The sequence below is a fragment of the Colletes latitarsis genome, chromosome 11 (genome assembly GCF_051014445.1).
Source record: "Colletes latitarsis isolate SP2378_abdomen chromosome 11, iyColLati1, whole genome shotgun sequence".
NCBI lineage: Eukaryota > Metazoa > Arthropoda > Insecta > Hymenoptera > Colletidae > Colletes > Colletes latitarsis.
In genome coordinates, this window is record NC_135144.1 from 23,318,133 (window position 1) to 23,335,641 (window position 17,509).

Below are 17,509 nucleotides of genomic sequence, written 5' to 3' on the forward strand. Positions count from 1 at the left end.
TCTCCGCTGAGACGTTCCTCTAAATCGAAGGGAATTTGTAAAATATTTTGCTATCGTAAACAATTTCCAAAATTGCTTCCAGTAATCTGCTTGTGCGCGATTCGCTGCGTCGAGTTTTCAATTTACCGAACAATACGTGAACTGATTATTCTCGGTGTGTTCTATCCGCCGGACGAAATACTGTTCTACAATGTACTATGGCAGAGTCAAGGATGCAGGGCGTGGGAGTGGTGCTGCCGAGCACGTAATACGTGTCACTGGCAGGCGATACCGTTGTATTAAGGAGTATGGCCCAGCGGAGGGAGTACGATGTCTGACAAATGCGACCCTTACACTACTTATTCCGTTGAAGCTTTACTCGCGCCGCGGTTAAAAGCGATACAAATGGTACCGTCTGTTTTTACGCTATTCCCAACGAAATATCTCCACCAAGATTGCGTAATAATTCAAGAATATTTTCCCGACCCGTGGAACCGTCCTTAATTAAAGTAAAAAGTGTACGTGCACCGCGGCGGTTACGCTTCACTTTGTCGCTAGAAATGTTTTTCGCGCTCATAGAATTTTAAAAGGAATATTATCTACTACGTCGTACCGTTCACGGAGGAGCGTGGCACGAGAGATATAGTTGTATTCCGGACGAAGAGCCAGCGTTTCTTGCACCGTTGGCTGACCCTTAACGTCAGTTCAACGTTCAACGTTATTAATGGCACCGGTGGAATATCTCGCTTTCACAGTCACCGAAGGTGAGCTCGAAATACAACGGAGAGACGAGATATTGCATTGTTTTAGAAAAATTTTGTTGAATTTATCGATAAACACTTTATCGTTACTTATACTTTGAAAGAACTGGAAGAATCGAAGGAATTGTGGAAAACGTATCGATGTCCGTGACTGAAATTACAAATATTAATTTCTGTTGAATTTTACAGAATTCCATGTTAACGTGTGATTTTGAATAAAAAGAATGTTTCAGTAGCACACTATTAAGCTCCAGCTTGTATCAGACGTCGATTAGTTTTTATATTATACGAAGAAACAGAAATTCTGAACACGTTCTGTTAGTTCTCGAAAGACAGCGTGAAACCAGTAATTCGAGGCGCGCCTCGAGGTTTAACACTGAAATCGTAGTAACGAACCAAGACGTTTCCTGGGGTAAGCAAAACTTTCGAATTCAATGGCTCTAGTTTCGAGACGCCGCGCCGAATCAGCCCTTTACAAATCACTGTTACCTGTTATTAACAGGTTAACTGGGACGCGTCTCTCTCGATTTCGTGACGAATATTCGGTCGCGATTACGCGATCTTTTGCGAACCCCCTCCCGAAACTGCAACGCCGCAAGCCGAAGAAGTTTAGCTTTGTTGTCTCCGAGTTTCACCGAATGCATATATGGGCACTCCAAATTGGATGCTCTGAGAAATTGCAATCTCGAGAGGAACTGATCAATGCTCGAAAGTCTTTCCTGGTTTCCACTTTCGATAACCAGAAACATTTTTCTAAAAAAATCAATACTTTATTTCAGACATTTATTATTATTGCGTATGGTACGCCCAAACTGGATGTTCTGAGAAATTGCAATCTCGAAGAGAACTGATCAATGTTCGAAACCTTTTCTGGTTTCCACTTTCGATAGAAACATTTTTCTAAAAAATCAATACCTTGTTTCACGTTTTTAATCTAATATGATTATTCTAGAGACGCTCTACGATTGATCAAAATCTGTCAAAATTATGACAGTCGTTGAAGACAGGCGAATAATGGCTTCTCGATTTTTAATGTAAGGTAATTATAATTAGTAATAATGGTCGTACCGGTGTATTAAAACGATACCTCTTTCCATTTCATCTTAATTAAAATCGTTCATGTATAATTAGATTTTTCCATGACACTTCTTACATATTCTATAAGAAATGTGTGTCCCATTAAAAGAATTGCAGTTTATCTTTGTTTCCTGTACAATATTACCAATATAAACAATTGATATCATTTTGGTTACGAGGAGTAATATAAATTTTCTTTTTAATTTGTCCATATACTTATTCATTTATGAGAGAAACTATTCCTATGCCTTCGCTGAAAGAATATCTGCTCGTCGTCAATGGATTATCGATGTTCACTGAATGATTTGTCAAAGACTGGTTGCATTTTTTCCCCATCATATCGTTAAGAAGGCGAGAATTTCTCCTCCACCGACTAGCTTAATAAAGACTTATGCTTCTTGCGTTTTATGAGTTTTTGTCGAGCTTCTACCCTCGCGTAATTTTCCATTCTGGCTAGCAACAAGTCTGCGTTCCCGTGGATGGCGAAGGTTTGGGAAGGTATCCAATTTTAGTCTCTTCGGCGAGATGTTGCAACGAAATTACGTCAAACATGGCGGATGAATGCGAAAATGCGTGGTACTCGGGGGAATTAGAGGTAGTTTCGAAGTACAATAACGCGCACGGTGCAGTCGGTGATCATTTGCATGGAAATCCTCGTATTGGTACGCTCCCACCGCAGGAGATTAATCGTTTTATAGGAATATCATGTAGCCTGGTTAAACAGTCGTTTAATCTGTCCTCATTTTCGAGTCATCGGGTTTCGAGCGAAAAACCAAAACCGACCAGAATGGACCAATGCTTATTCCAACACCGGTGAACTGTATACATACGTCGCTGTTTTATTGGACCCTTTATGATGTTGTACTTGGTGCTCGAATATGTACAAACAAACGCACATTAAAATTAATCCGCTACTTCTTGGAAATAAAATACAAAATCTTACAAACCTTCTCTCATTACGTGTTATTTTAAGAATTAGAAAAATAGAGAATGTATTAGTTAAAGTAGCGTAACAATTCGCGACGAATATGACGTATTTAAATTAAAGGAAAGAGAAGCTTTTCAAACTGATAGTGACCTACGACAAAATGTCTTAAAAAATTTTACAAGACGCAAGGGAACAATCATACGTTACAAATTAATCACATACACGTGTATAACACTTTAGTAGTAAATAAACTTTGCCTTTCAATTTTATAAGAAAGATGAGTGTAAAAGAGCCTGTATGTTCTACTTTCTAAATAGGTGCAATTGCGCTTGGCAAATGCAACGGTGCATCTGTGAAAGAACTTTACAGTAGTCAGATAAAGCTTGTCAGAAAGTGAAAAATATCTACCATTCTTTTCACTAACTTTACTTCGAATATAATTACCCTACTTCGTCCCAGTTGCGAGTTACACTGTGTCGAGTAAGTTTAATTCACAATTCCATGACAGTGGCAATTTTTCAAATTTCACTTAACTTTTCCAAGAATAAATAGTAGGGGACACCTCGAAAGTATCTTGTTAATCGAGAATACCAAGAATCTGTAATATACAACGACAGTACCATAATTTAACATTTATAGCTGGTTTTCTTCTCATCCCTGACAGTCCATTATGTGACTGATATCTTTGAAACTATCATCAGGCAATATAGAAAAATTATCACTTTTACATGTAAATTCTAAATAAAATATTATATAGTTAATTACATATCAAACATTTATTTCTTCTATTCCAGTTATCATTCTTTCAATCTTTTTGTATTTTCGAGATTTTCGATGTATTTGGCATTATCGATAAGATACTATCGTGGACTCGTCTCGTCTCGAGATCTCGATATTTTCAAGACACCCCCCCCCCCCCAATGAATAATAAAAACTCCCCCAGAAAGCGGAGTGTGCTCGATGATATGATCGTTTTTACGAGCAGGGGTGACTGGAAAGTCGTTTTCAACGTTGACGGGAAAGGTTAGGCTGCACTCGACGGGTTCAACGATTTACTTTCGCCCGGGTTGAGCCGTTTTTGATTCAGTCTCTCGCGTGTGCACCGTCGGATTAATCGTGTTGACCGAAAATATTTACGAGCGGCACGGTCTTAGCGTGATTCGATTTGGGGGCGGGCCCGCGGGCTGGCCACTTAAAACTTTGAACGGCGTTAACTACCCAAGCTCTCGCTCCTCTCACGCGTTCACGCGGCCTTATGGAAAAACTTTGTCGGGTTCGTCGGTAAATTTCCAACCGTACAGTCGACCACCGACACGCTCCTCTACCGATTTTCTCGGCGCACTTGCTACGTAATAGTGCAATTTCCATACATTCAGAGTTACCCGCCACCTTACGGGATAAAGCGTCGCAAATTGAAACAGACTCAATTTACGACACTGTCGCGAAACGTCGTCGTTAGCGACGTCGCCCGGATAGGATTGTTACTTAGAAAGATAACTGATTTTACCATTAGAGAATTGATTCAAACTTCGGTTCGAACGAAGGTGCTCGCGAATCAGACAAACTAATTAAATACGAGTTCCTATCGACGTTACCAGCTCTCGGTTTCCGGGGTTATTATCAAGACACAACTTGTCGGGAGTTAACTTTATTTAGCAGCGAGCAAAGTTGAACGGAAATTAGTAAAATCTTGATGTTGAAACCACCGATAATAAATCACTTATCCTGTTAAACAAAGTTAAGTGAACTTAAAGTGCAAGCTGAGATCTGGAAGGGAACTTTAAATTAGCAATCGAAAACCTAAGGTGTAGAAGTGGAAGTGCCTTGTATTCGATCCAGCACTTGAGAGAGATACAAGAGCGCCTCTGTCACACACAACAGACAATACTCTAGAATCTTTGATGAATCAATGAGAATCAAAACTAATCTACTGAAGAAACTCTATATTTATGATGACTTATGCAAGGCGGATCGCAGCCAATTTGCTAATATTATTCAGTTTTTAATTAATAATTGCATTACCCAACTAAGAGCGATACGATTATTAATTAAACGTTAAATAATATTACCCAGGTCTCACCACGTGGAGGTTGCTGCGAGTGGAGACCCAAAGGGAGATAGATGGAATCCAAGTTCCATCGATCTCCCTTTCGCAATTTTACAATCTGAATGACTAAACTAAGAAGATAGAAGGAACCCAAGTCCCTCCGATCTTCTAGTTTAGTTGTGCCAAGTAATTGTTTGGTTTAAAGAGGAGTGAAGCTAAATCGTGAAAGACGCGACGCGACACGGCGCTGAACCGTACAGCGGATCTTTGAGATCGAACCTACTGCACTTGCTAACTCGATCTCTATAGAAAAATGAATGCTGCATCCCTGAATCGAGGTCTCCATTTCTCCAACGCAACCCGCCGGGAGCCCGAAGGACCCGACTTGGGCTGTCTGACAAAGAGAGAGTACCTGAGACAGGAACGACTTCCGCTGGAAGGTGTGCGTTTCCGCAGAATACGGAAACTCCACACCTTCCAGCGAAGAAACATTTTCCTTCGATCGAGCTACCAAGAGAAGGCGGTTAGACCTTTCGGACCAACTGGACGGCCGATCACATGTTCCATTCAATGGAAGAGCGGTGATCGAAGCGAGAAACGAGAGAACGAATCGAGTGAAGCTACTTGTTAAACAATTACTTGGCATACGGAGACGCGTACAATGGTCGTCGATGCTTAAGTCTAGTTTAATTATATCAAGTAATTATTTCGTTTAAAGAAGAGTGAAGCTAAGTCGTGAGAGACGCGACGCGACGCGATGCTGAACCGTACAGCGGATCCGAAGACCGAACCTACTGCACTTGCTAACTCGATCTCTATAGAAAAATGAATGCTGCATTCCTGAATCGAGGTCTCCATTTCTCCAACGCAACCCGCCGGGAGCCCGAAGGACCCGACTTGGGCTGTCTGACAAAGAGAGAGTACCTGAGACAGGAACGACTCCCGCTGGAAGGTGTGCGTTTCCGCAGAATACGGAAACTCCACACCTTCCAGCGAAGAAACATTTTCCTTCAATCGAGCTACCAAGAGAAGGCGGTTAGATCTTTCGGACCAACTGGACGGCCGATCACATGTTCCATTCAATGGAAGAGCGGTGATCGAAGCGAGAAACGAGAGAACGAATCGAGTGAAGCTACTTGTTAAACAATTACTTGACATACGGAGACGCGTACAATGGTCGTCGATGCTTAAGTCTAGTTTAATTATACCAAGTAATTATTTAGTTTAAAGAGAAGTGAAGCTAAGTCGTGAGAGACGCGACGCGACGCGATGCTAAACCGTACAGCGGATCTTTGGGATCGAACCTACTGCACTTGCTAACTCGATCTCTACAGAAAAATGAATGCTGCATCCCTGAATCGAGGTCTCCATTTCTCCAACGCAACCCGCCGGGAGCCCGAAGGACCCGACTTGGGCTGTCTGACAAAGAGAGAGTACCTGAGACAGGAACGACTTCCGCTGAAAGGTGTGCGTTTCCGCAGAATACGGAAACTCCACACCTTCCAGCGAAGAAACATTTTCCTTCGATCGAGCTACCAAGAGAAGGCGGTTAGACCTTTCGGACCAACTGGACGGCCGATCACATGTTCCATTCAATGGAAGAGCGGTGATCGAAGCGAGAAACGAGAGAACGAATCGAGTGAAGCTACTTGTTAAATAATTACTTGGCATACGGAGACGCGTACAATGGTCGTCGATGCTTAAGTCTAGTTTAATTGTACCAAGCAATTGTTTTGTTTAAACAGAGGGGTGAAGCTAAATTCTGGGAGACGCGACGCGACGCGATGCTGAACCGTGCAGCAGATCTTCGGATCGAATCAACACTACCCTTGGTAGATTGATTTCTATTTCTAGAAATCGATCTATCATGGGCAGGCGACAAGATCTTTCGGACAAACTGGACGGCCGATCACATGTTTCGTTCTACGAAACAGCGGTGATCGAAGCGAGAAACGAGGGAACGAATGAACGAGAAGCTAGTTGGTAAACAATTGCGTGGTACATACGCGGATACACTAGAGACTTAAAATTAACGTCGAAATTTGAGCTAGCAGATTCGGAACTAAAATTCTGAAGATAGGAGAAAACGAGACTCCTATTTTCTACATTAGTGGTACCAAGCAATTATCTCTTTTAAGAAGGGATGAAGCTAAATCGTGGGATACGCGACGCGACGCGATGCTAAACCATGCAGCGGATCTTAGGATCGAATCTACTGCCCTTGATATCTCGAGCTACCAAGGGAAGGCGATTATATCCTTTGGACCAACTACACGGCCGATCACTTGCTTTCTACATTAAAGCAGTGGTGATCGAAACGGGAAACGAGAGGACGAGAGAAAGTGAAGCTACTTGGTCAATAATTACTTGGTAGGGCGCGGCAACACGGACAATAGAGAAATCTTCGACGTTAATTTTAATATTCGCGACGAAGCTTAAGACTAATGTACTTGGAATTAAAGGTCCCTCGATGAATCCCTCTGTGGTTGAATCCCTTGGTAGTTGAATCCCTCGATGATTGAATCCCTCGGCGGTTGAATCCCTCGGCGGATGAATCCCTCTGTGGTTGAATCCCTTGGTAGCTGAATCCCTCGATGATTGAATCCCGTGATGGTTGAATCCCTCGGCGGATGAATCCCTCTGTGGTTGAATCCCTTGGTAGTTGAATCCCTCGATGATTGAATCCCTTGATGGTTGAATCCCTCGATGATTGAATCCCTTGATGGTTGAATCCCTCGGCGGTTGTAGCGTCCTCCCTCGATGTCCTTGGAATTGATCTACAATAGATCTGACCTGAAACAAAAACTGCTACTTGTGTTAGTATCATCAAAGAACACTTAATAAAGACCAATGTAGAGGACTAATTTGTTGCGCTGATGTATCGGAGAATGTAATGGAGCAGATGAAAATAAATGATGTATGTTAGTATGGGTCTTATTCTATTAGCAGTGTACTTAGCAAAATGTCCTAAGAATATTACAAATAAAGACAAAATAAAAAGTATAATTAATTAATAAACGATGCTGAAATACCTAGCTGGAGTCAATGAATTGTACGAATTGAGAATATTTTTATCGAGTCAGAATCGGAAGAAAATGAACGAAACGTCGAAACCATGTCACAAATAACATCAAAGTAAAAATTATAATTAATCAACCGACGATACTGATAATCGGAAGAAAATGAACGAAACGTCGAAACCACATCACAAATAACATCAAAGTAAAAATTATAATTAATCAACTGACGATACTGATGTACGCAGGAAAGAGTCAAACGATTGTACGAAATAACAAGAAGTGAAAGCAGTATTTTATCAAACATCGTCTTTCAACATCAGTTCTTGTTAGAGACAGACATGAATTCCAGAAACAATCGAAAGATAGAAACAGTAAATGACCACATATACTTAAGATACCACTAGGATTGTCAAAATTAATAATGGAAGAACAAAAATGACCAACAATTCAAGAGAATATCGATAAGGGGAAACATCCATAGAAACGAAACAGAAACCAGTAAATCAAACAAAATCAATATTTCCATCAAACGGTACTCGGAAACATACAAGTAAATTTGGCATCAATAAAATAAGAGAGGGGGAAAATTTGTACAGAGCTCACCACTGACCAGCAAGTAGTCGCAATTGGTCATCACAAGCTCACCATTGGTCAGTATCGGTCAACTGGTCAGCACTGGTCAGTCCTGGTCAGCACTGGTCACTAGTGGTCAGCCCTGGTCAGCCCTGATCCCCCTGGTCCCCCTGGTCCCCCTTGGTCAGCCTAGGATGATCCCGGGATACCCACCGAGCCAGGAAGTCCGCCACCCTTGGACCCCCCCGCGAGAGTGAGACACGTAAGTCTCCGCATGAGCCTTTAATGTAGTGGCGGAGGAGTGGGGAGAGCACAGTGTGCGTCAGCCATCTTTACGCGTCCGATGGACAAATTATTTCGCGAAAAATTATTATTTACGCATACTGATGGGCCCTTTCATTATTCATATACCACATATTGTTAAGCATTGTTTAAACTATTGCGTTGGAATGTTAAACAATGCTAGGTTTTATTTATAATTGTTTTATTCACACCATCGTCGAGTACGTACTCTGTATGGAGTTTACATGCAGCGATTGGTATTCTTGTAAAAGATTATTTTAATATCTGTTAAGGTTTCGTATCGCACGAATCAATGAGTAATACCGTTATCATCGCGTCATCGCTTTTTACGGGCAAAAAGACAGATTTCTCTCGCATCGCGAACGTCACTTAGGGGCAATCTTTCTAATTCCTCGAGGTACGTGGACCTCCGCAAGATCGAGTTCAACCTACAAAATTATCATGGGTATCTACAAAAAAGTATTAGACAACTTTTCTGTAGGGTGTCAAACAAAATTACTAAAAATGAAAAAGGAATTTTTAAGAAAAATCGGCAGGGGGTAGGTGCCTAAATTTTTCGACGAAAAAAAAAAATTTCAAATCCTTCTGGAAAAATTATTTTCGGCTGCGGGGGCTAATTGCAATCATTTTTGGTGAATAGACATACCCTCGAATTCCTAACCAGTTTCGAGAAAAAAATTGGAGTAGGTTGACAAATTTTTTGACAAAATTAAAGAATTTCAAATCGTTCTAAAAAAATTATACTCGGTTGTGGGGGTTAATTACAATCATTTTTTATTAATAGACTTACCCCCGAAATCCTACCCACTTTCTAGAAAAAAATTCAGTACGGGCGGAACTTTAAACGTTAATAACTTTTTAACGAAATCTCCATCAACAAATTAGTATACTTGATTTTCGTCTTATTTTGGCCTCTAGAATCTCCCATTAAAATTTTTCCCAGGGGTGGCCGGACACCCTGTATATAAGTTTGAAAAATATTAAATATATTTTCTTTTTTCTCCGAGCGAATAAGAAACTACGATCGATAGCCGAAGTCGAAGCTTTTGCTCTTCGTACCTAACCCATCGCTGACCGAAATCAATTTCAGAAGATTCCCGTTGCCCGTATCTATGACTTTTCTTCGTCGAATCGAAGGGGGATTATCTGGCGCGAGGATAGTTCAGAAATTGGATCGCGATAAACGTTCATCCACGGCGAGGAACCGTAGTCGCGTAGAAGATTATTCAACGAAGGGGATTGCCTTATTTCTGTTTTCCCCGAGTCTTCGAGACCATCTTTCCGCGCCGTAGATATAAATCTTCAGGTTCGAAGGCAATTTTAACAGCGGGGGCGGATGGAATGCTATGCGTCGAAAGCGTCCATAAAATTGCACGCAGATTTTGAGGAGTTTCGAGGCACGTTCGATATCCACGGTCTGTCCGCGGCCGGGCAGACACAATAATCCGAAATAAGAATTGTAAATGTATCGAGAGCCGCACCCATGGATCGTATTGTATCGAAAATGTGTGCAGATGAAAGCCGATATTCGGCCGTGCCGCGATACATTGTCACCGGTGCGCCCAGATATTTCTGCCGTTTCGAGGCACCCGTCGGGACAGGTTCCATTTGAAATTTAAGTGGAATCCGACCGTGGCTCAAGAATATAACCGAACCGGTTCATTCAAATTCAATTTTTCAATTCGGAATTAAAGAAACGAAAGGTGGACCGGGCGACAAATATCGCGGCTCGTCGAAAAACCGTTCGAAACTCTCATGGGTTATTCATCGGTGGCGAACGGAGAGCTTTATTCTAAATAAATCCAACCGAATTGCTTTCGCAACAATTACAAAATAGTTTCCAACACTCTTTATTACAACGTTTTTGTAAAATTTTTGTCGCGTTGAAATATCCTCGAAAGGTTTCAATTTCTTCGTGAATTTCGAAGCACGTTCGGAGAATTTTGTACACTTGAAGTATATTTAATTGTGAACTATATCATGTGCAATTTTCAAAGACTGGATTCTGAAAAAATAAGCGACCAGTTGTTAAAAAAAATCGATGTTTAATTCGACGTTAAAGCGTAAACAGTTTTTTTACATTTCACTGAGTGTACCACAATCTTCTCATGCCTCAAACTCATTTTTCGGTCGTTCTGTACGAAGAAGCAATTTTTAAAGGCTGGATTCTAAAGAAATAAGTGGCCAGTTATTCAAAGAATCGACGTTTAATTCGACACGTTCGAAAACGTGGAAAGCAAGGTTGGCTTTCAGCGCTAAATTACGTCCATCTGTTACCTGTTGCCGGCGAGAACCGTATGCCAAAAAATCTTGGCGCCTCAGTCTCTGCCAACGTGCGCGTGACTATGATTGACGACAGCAAGGTCCCCCTTTTCCTGCCGCGTGGCTCGAGTAATTCCAGAACGCGATCGTTCCCCCTTGGAGATCGATGGATCGCTCGTTGGGATCAATTTGAACGGAGTTCTTTCTCCCCGCGCACGTTTCAAACGGACGCGTGACGAATTACTGAATTCTTTCAACCACGACGCAGTTCTACGCTCGAAATTCAATCCACGGTGATCGTGATTATACAACCCGTTCAAAGACAAGTATTTGAAAGGGTCCATTAACGGTAATTGCTAGAAACGTACAATTTTCCTGTAATACTCGTCCCCTCGTTTCAACGATCCAAGAAACAATTTTTATTTCGCCCTAAACACGACTGGAAACGTCGGAACTGCGCTACGAGTATGTAAATCATTGAAAGTGAGGAAAACAGGAAATGTCAATATTATAATATATTGCCTAAACGAATCGGTATTTGCATAAATTTAACGTAACACTTGAAATGTATTATACTGGAACGTACCGCTTCAAATTAAATTATTCGTTTTAGTAGGAACGGAATTAAGTAGAGGTATTAAAACTCGTGTATATTTTTCAGTAATTTACTTCGTTATTAGCTTATTTCTTTGTCCTAATTCGTACTATTTCAAAATCTATGCGTCGTGTTACTGGTGTTCGTGCAATTCATTTTATATGCTATATTGCAATTTTCTTCGCTGTTACTTTTATTCGATATTGGACAAAGGTTATGGAATCAAATTACTCGAAATTATTTTCAGTTTCGCGTTAGTGGTTCGACGAGATATTAATAATTTCTCGATAAGCGTTTCGAAACGCGTCGCACGAGAAGATTACACGATACAACGACGCTCCGTTCTTGTATTCCAATCTCGTTCGAGTCATGTTTGCAGCGAATGATTCCGCGTTTAAGCAAATCTCATTGTTCGCGTACCATTTAATATTACATCGGCCCTTTGTTCGCAGTTAATGTGTTTATAATGCGTGTGATACGACGACGGTGCCGTGGTAATGAGCATTAATTATGACCGAAAAAACTGATTTAAACAGCACTCGGGGAGAGATATTAATAGTACAGGCGGTGCGCGTTTCCGGGAATCATTAATACCAGTTTCGCGTGTCACGCGCATCGGTAATTACGATAAACCTTTTAATTAAGCCTCATTATTCTGATGAGCGAAATGGCCCGGCGTTGAATTAATTCGAGTTTTCCTGGGAACGCGAGCGCGATTCGCATCAGAAAATTCGAATTGCCAGGCGTCGGAACGCCATGTGGGGTCTCCTCGCGATGATCGGTCCGCTGGACTTCCAATAACGACTCCCTGAAAACGCACAAGCATGTAAGAATGTCAGGGATGGTCACAGGCGTGTGGTCGGATTCGATAATTCGGATACTTTAAACATACCTATATAAACTATATTATTTAATATTACTATAACTATTTAACATAAAAAGAACGTAAAAACGTGAGGGTAACAACTATAAATGACTACTCTCGGCCAGAGTTCGATGCAGAGTCTTTCTGTTATCGAAGTTGAACCCTCTCCCGATTCCTATCTACATACATATACATTCCATATACACTTCTTACAAGTGGAATAAAGAAACAGTTTAAGCGAGATGTAAGAAGCTGCTTAAGCTTTGGAGTATTTGTACCTGGTTCGTTACGATGAAAATTTCAGGTTCGATGGCATCCCTGGCGAGTTTCAAAGGGCGATTTTCATAAAGAGACGCGACAGAGGGTTAAGTCGGGAGCGTCGAGGACCGTGGCTGGCCGCAGTCGTAAATAATAAATTCATGAATGCCTCGCGAATGGAAACGGCCCGGGCAAAGGAGGCAGAAAAATACACTGGCAAAGGGATCCGTTGGAGTTCAGCCCCATTTTCCAGCTCGCCACAGGGGGGGTAAAGCCGCGACACTTTAACCCTTTGCGGCGCTCTGACCCTCCCCGTAGGCTGATTTATTTTTATTGCGGCCGTCCGTCAGCCACGACTTCCCTTTCTGCCAGCTCGCGTGCTCCGTTTAGGGAGGTAAAAAATGGTTGAACGTCACGGCGAACGGGTTGAGTGGTTAATGGGTCGATTTACATCGCGTAACACGAGCCACCCCTGATTGGTCACGAGGCCTTTTTTAAATATCAACTCGACCGACTCGTTGGTATTTCGACGCGCGGAGAACGGGTCACGTGCGTTTGTCGTTGCGTGGGCGTACTCTTACCGCTACCTGGGATTGACGGATTTACGCTTTCGCGCCTTAATTGAGCCCGTTGTTTCAGTTTCAGAAGCAAGGCTATTCTTTCTGTTCGAAGGTTTACGAGGGTTTGCGTTTCGATCGAACCTTGGTAATATTATAGACTCCAAAAATAATATCTTCTCAGTCCCTTTGCTACCTGTTATCCTTAAGAACCACCGATAATTATGGTGTATTTATTTGTAATAAAATATAATGTACTTGTTCTCTTCATAGAAAACAATTTTTGTTAGAAATTACGAATGCGTTGCTTTGACCATTTCGGTAGTTCTAAATGATCGATAGAAACAATTATCAAGTTAACACAGCGATATTTAAGAATTTTCCTATATGCACGGAATCGAATTTCATGCAGAATAGTACAATCGATGATCGACCATCGCCTGTCTACGATTCAAGAGTTCTAAATAGCTATAAATTATTGCGTAACACCTGCGAAGCACACGCAGGGTAGGTAAACGTGGTCGAAATCCACCTATTCCGACCTAAATTCTATCCAACCACGAATAACAATATCATGGAAATTTTGCTCTTAGTTTGTCGAAACGTACACGTGTCGTCGAAATTTGCATTTGAACATTCACGAAGTTCGATCATACGTGACTAAGAAATAACCGCGTTCAATACCATAAAAGGAACGTGTGACTCGATACCAATCAAATAACGCGGCAATTCCCGATCGCATGATTCGAGGGTTCTATACATATTCAAGGGAACGTAGTCCCCCGACTGAACGAGTGCTCGAGTTCGGGAAGAATCGGATTCGATTCCCTTAGAAATGGAATTCCATCGTTATCGAATTTCTAATACGAACACATGCGCTTCCGTCCTCCTGGAAGACAAAGAACATTGCCATACAGAAACTCCATTCGGAAGTTTCTCGATTCGGTTTTTGGTTCCAATACGGAATATTAAATTCCAAATAGAATCGTCCAAGTTTTCTTCAATGTCGTTTCACTTTAACACTTGTTGTAAGAAAAATATTTAAACGCGTTTCGAGACCGTTTGAATGCTTTTAAACATAGATTTTTCCACTGCAAAAATCGCTGCTCTCGATAGTTTCATAATTATACTCGATTCTTGAACATTCAATTTTATTACAATTCTTAGAATAATCCTGAACATTCCCGTAAGCCTTCCAGTTGTATTATCATTTATTCCTATTATCGACCACTGTCTCGTTTTCCATTATAATACCGCGAATAAATAAAAATAATTTCTCAGGTACAGAATCCGGTTTACTCTTCGTCGAATCGCGTTCGTCTGTCCAGTCGAAGGAAACGATTTTCGCAGGAGTTGCTCAATAACGACGTGAACCACGGTATAAAACACACGTAAACTTTTTGCAGAAATTTATAGTCGCAACGTATCGCGATTGCAGATGCTGTACGGTCCCGAAGTTTCAGGTTGGAAAGTTCCGCGGCGATCGGAATCGTCGCGTAATGCATTTACGACAGTTAAAAACTTCCGTATGCTGATTTATTTAGAAGGCAGCTGGACGGTTCGGTATACAATGCGGGGCAGTCAAGGAACATAAAATAAACAGGGAGTCACGACTGTTCGAAGTTCCAAGTTGCCGCGCGCGCCAAGTGTTGCACCGCGCAATGCACGCGAGTTATTGTGCTGGCATTCGCTTCCGTTGTCGTTCGTTTTAAACTTCGTGTGCACGGGGTAGAAACCGATTTTCCTTTAATCGCGTTATACCTTTCGTTCACGACGTTATCGATCCCGCGGGGGAAAATACGATCTACCCGTTTAAAACAATTAGAACCTTAACGACCATTCATTTTTCTCGCAATTACGGGGCCACTTCTATGAAAGGAAAACTCTTGCATGAACCTTACTCGTCGAATAATACTATCAATGCTGCCCTCCATTAGCGTGCCGTCATTACTTCGTCATTGTTGCGCTTTATTATCGCGCCGCCATTATTCCATCATTACTCCGCCGTTATTGTCCCACCCTGTGCGTTTGTTGTTAGCGTTATTGACCTTAACCGATATAGCGTAGTATATTGACGGTTTCATAAAAATTATGCACTATTTTGTTTATCTAAGGTCGCATTAATAACTGGCGATTGTATAATAAATTTGAATTTACAAGTCTAAACAATTGTAGCTACTTCGATGGATCATTTTACTAATTGACTGTTTCAACCAAGTGACACATATCTGTGAAAAATAATTCCTTTCTCGTAAAATGCAAGTAGGACAACTATAATAGAATAGAACAAGTCCTCTATTAAGGCAGATTCATCTTGCCTGTACGCTTCTGTAGAGTCAGAAAGAAAGAGTAGAGATCTGCTTAATCAGAAAGGTAGAATAGGCCTGCGAGCAATCGGACAAGTGAAATAGGTCGGCCATAAGTCAGGTAAGTAGAACAGCTGCGTTGTCGAAACGACCAAGTAGAGTATAATGAATTTAAATTTACTTACACAAGTGTAAATAATTGTACCTAATTCGATAGATTATTTTACTAATTGTAAAGCAATATTTGTCCATTCGAATCAAACGAAGACAACTGCTTCAACCGAGTGACACGTATCTGTGAGAAATAATTCCTTTCTCGTAAAATGCAAGTAGGACAGCGTACGTAACTGACATGCGGACAACTATAATAGAATAGAACAAGTCCTCTATTAAGGCAGACTCCTCTTGTCTGTACGCTTCTGTGGAATCAGAAAGGAAGAATAGAGAGATCTGCTTAATGAGAAAGGTAGAATAGGCCTGCGAGCAATCAGACGAGAGACGACTGGATCCGTGCGCGGCAAGTGAAATAGGTCGGTCATAAATTAGACAAGTAGAACAGCTGCGTTGTCGGGACGACCAAGTGGAGTATACCGGCGCTTGATCGGACAAGTAGAGTAGCTAGGCAGCTGATGAGATCGGTAGAATTTGAACCACGCGAAATTAGACGAGCGATGTAGTAAGGGGGAAGCGAAAAAAGCCGATGAGAAACTCGAAAATCAATTTTATCAGAACCCTTTTATCAGGAGTGTCTGATCGTGTCTTATCGGTACCCTGTCGCGGCAAGATATCCTGTTCGGGATCCGTGTAGAGAAGACTGTATCTTCTATTTGAGACGAATGAAAATTGAAAGAACAGGGTAAAATCTACAAGTTAAACATCGTTGGAACTTGAGAAGGTAAAATTACGTGCGCGGTTTGCGGTTATCAAGGACAATGGCGGGGCACACGAGACGAAGCGAACAAGCAGACCACCGGGGTAAATTTAACTAGCGGATATTGGAAACAGCGTTCCCAGGCTTGGTATCTTACAAGTAAAACGAATCGATTCCGCGCGAGATAAATTGTGTTCATTATATCGTGAACAGGATTACTTGCATTAATTAGATTTCGAAATTCGAGATTCCTCGTGGACTCGAGCTATTGGTTTGGTTAACTTTCTACGGTACTCCTGTCTTATATGGGATAAATTTTAATAAATCTGATCCGTGAACTTTCAACGTCGACGAACGTTCACGCTGCTCTGTTCGTTGCTCAGCTGTCGTTAATTTTTTAACTGGGTAGTTTTAGACCTAATAATATCGAACTGAATAAAGAAAGAGTGTATCAGAATTTCTTATAAGTGAATCAAATCAAATTTGATTAGGATTTGATAATACGTGTCAAATTTTGTAGAAACTATTCCTTAATAAAAATAGAGGCTTGAAAACACAAAGGAACGTCTGGGACACCTGAAGACACGAAGGATCGCATCGTCACAGCGTAAATTTTGAAAATTTCGTGGCACAAGTAACACAATGATACGGTTATATTATATTTTCTTTGCAGGTTACAATTTCCTTGGTCGTTCGTAATTGTCAAAAGTCTCTGTTACTTTTTACATTTTATCTTGCGCAGCGTACGAACGAGTAAAGCACAACAAACATGCATCAAAATGAAAAATCATTGTTGCAAGAACCACGTACTGGAATACAGCGGAGAATGGTTGTTCATTTTTGGCTGGTAATGGGGATAAAAAACCTGAGCATTAAGGGGTTAATCTCAACGGTCAGGCAGTCTCTGATATCGCGTATACAATAAGCGACCGAACAATAAGATTCCGGAACGGAACACGCAGTTTCTCACGAAAGATACACACGTACCATTTGTGCACGCGATTTAGTACCCGGGCACGATTTATGATTGCACGGACACGGTTCCATTTGCGCAAGATTCTTAGCGACGCGGTATCTAACGACTTTGGCGAAATTAATAGGTCCGAT

At 41.4% G+C, this 17,509-nt stretch overlaps 1 protein-coding gene across 4 annotated transcripts in view; it reads left to right on the plus strand.

Annotated features, from left to right (window-relative positions):
- The window catches only part of 5-ht1 (serotonin receptor), a 212,671-nt gene that overhangs the window by 109,066 nt on the left and 86,096 nt on the right, over window positions 1–17,509 (plus strand). The window lies entirely within an intron of this gene.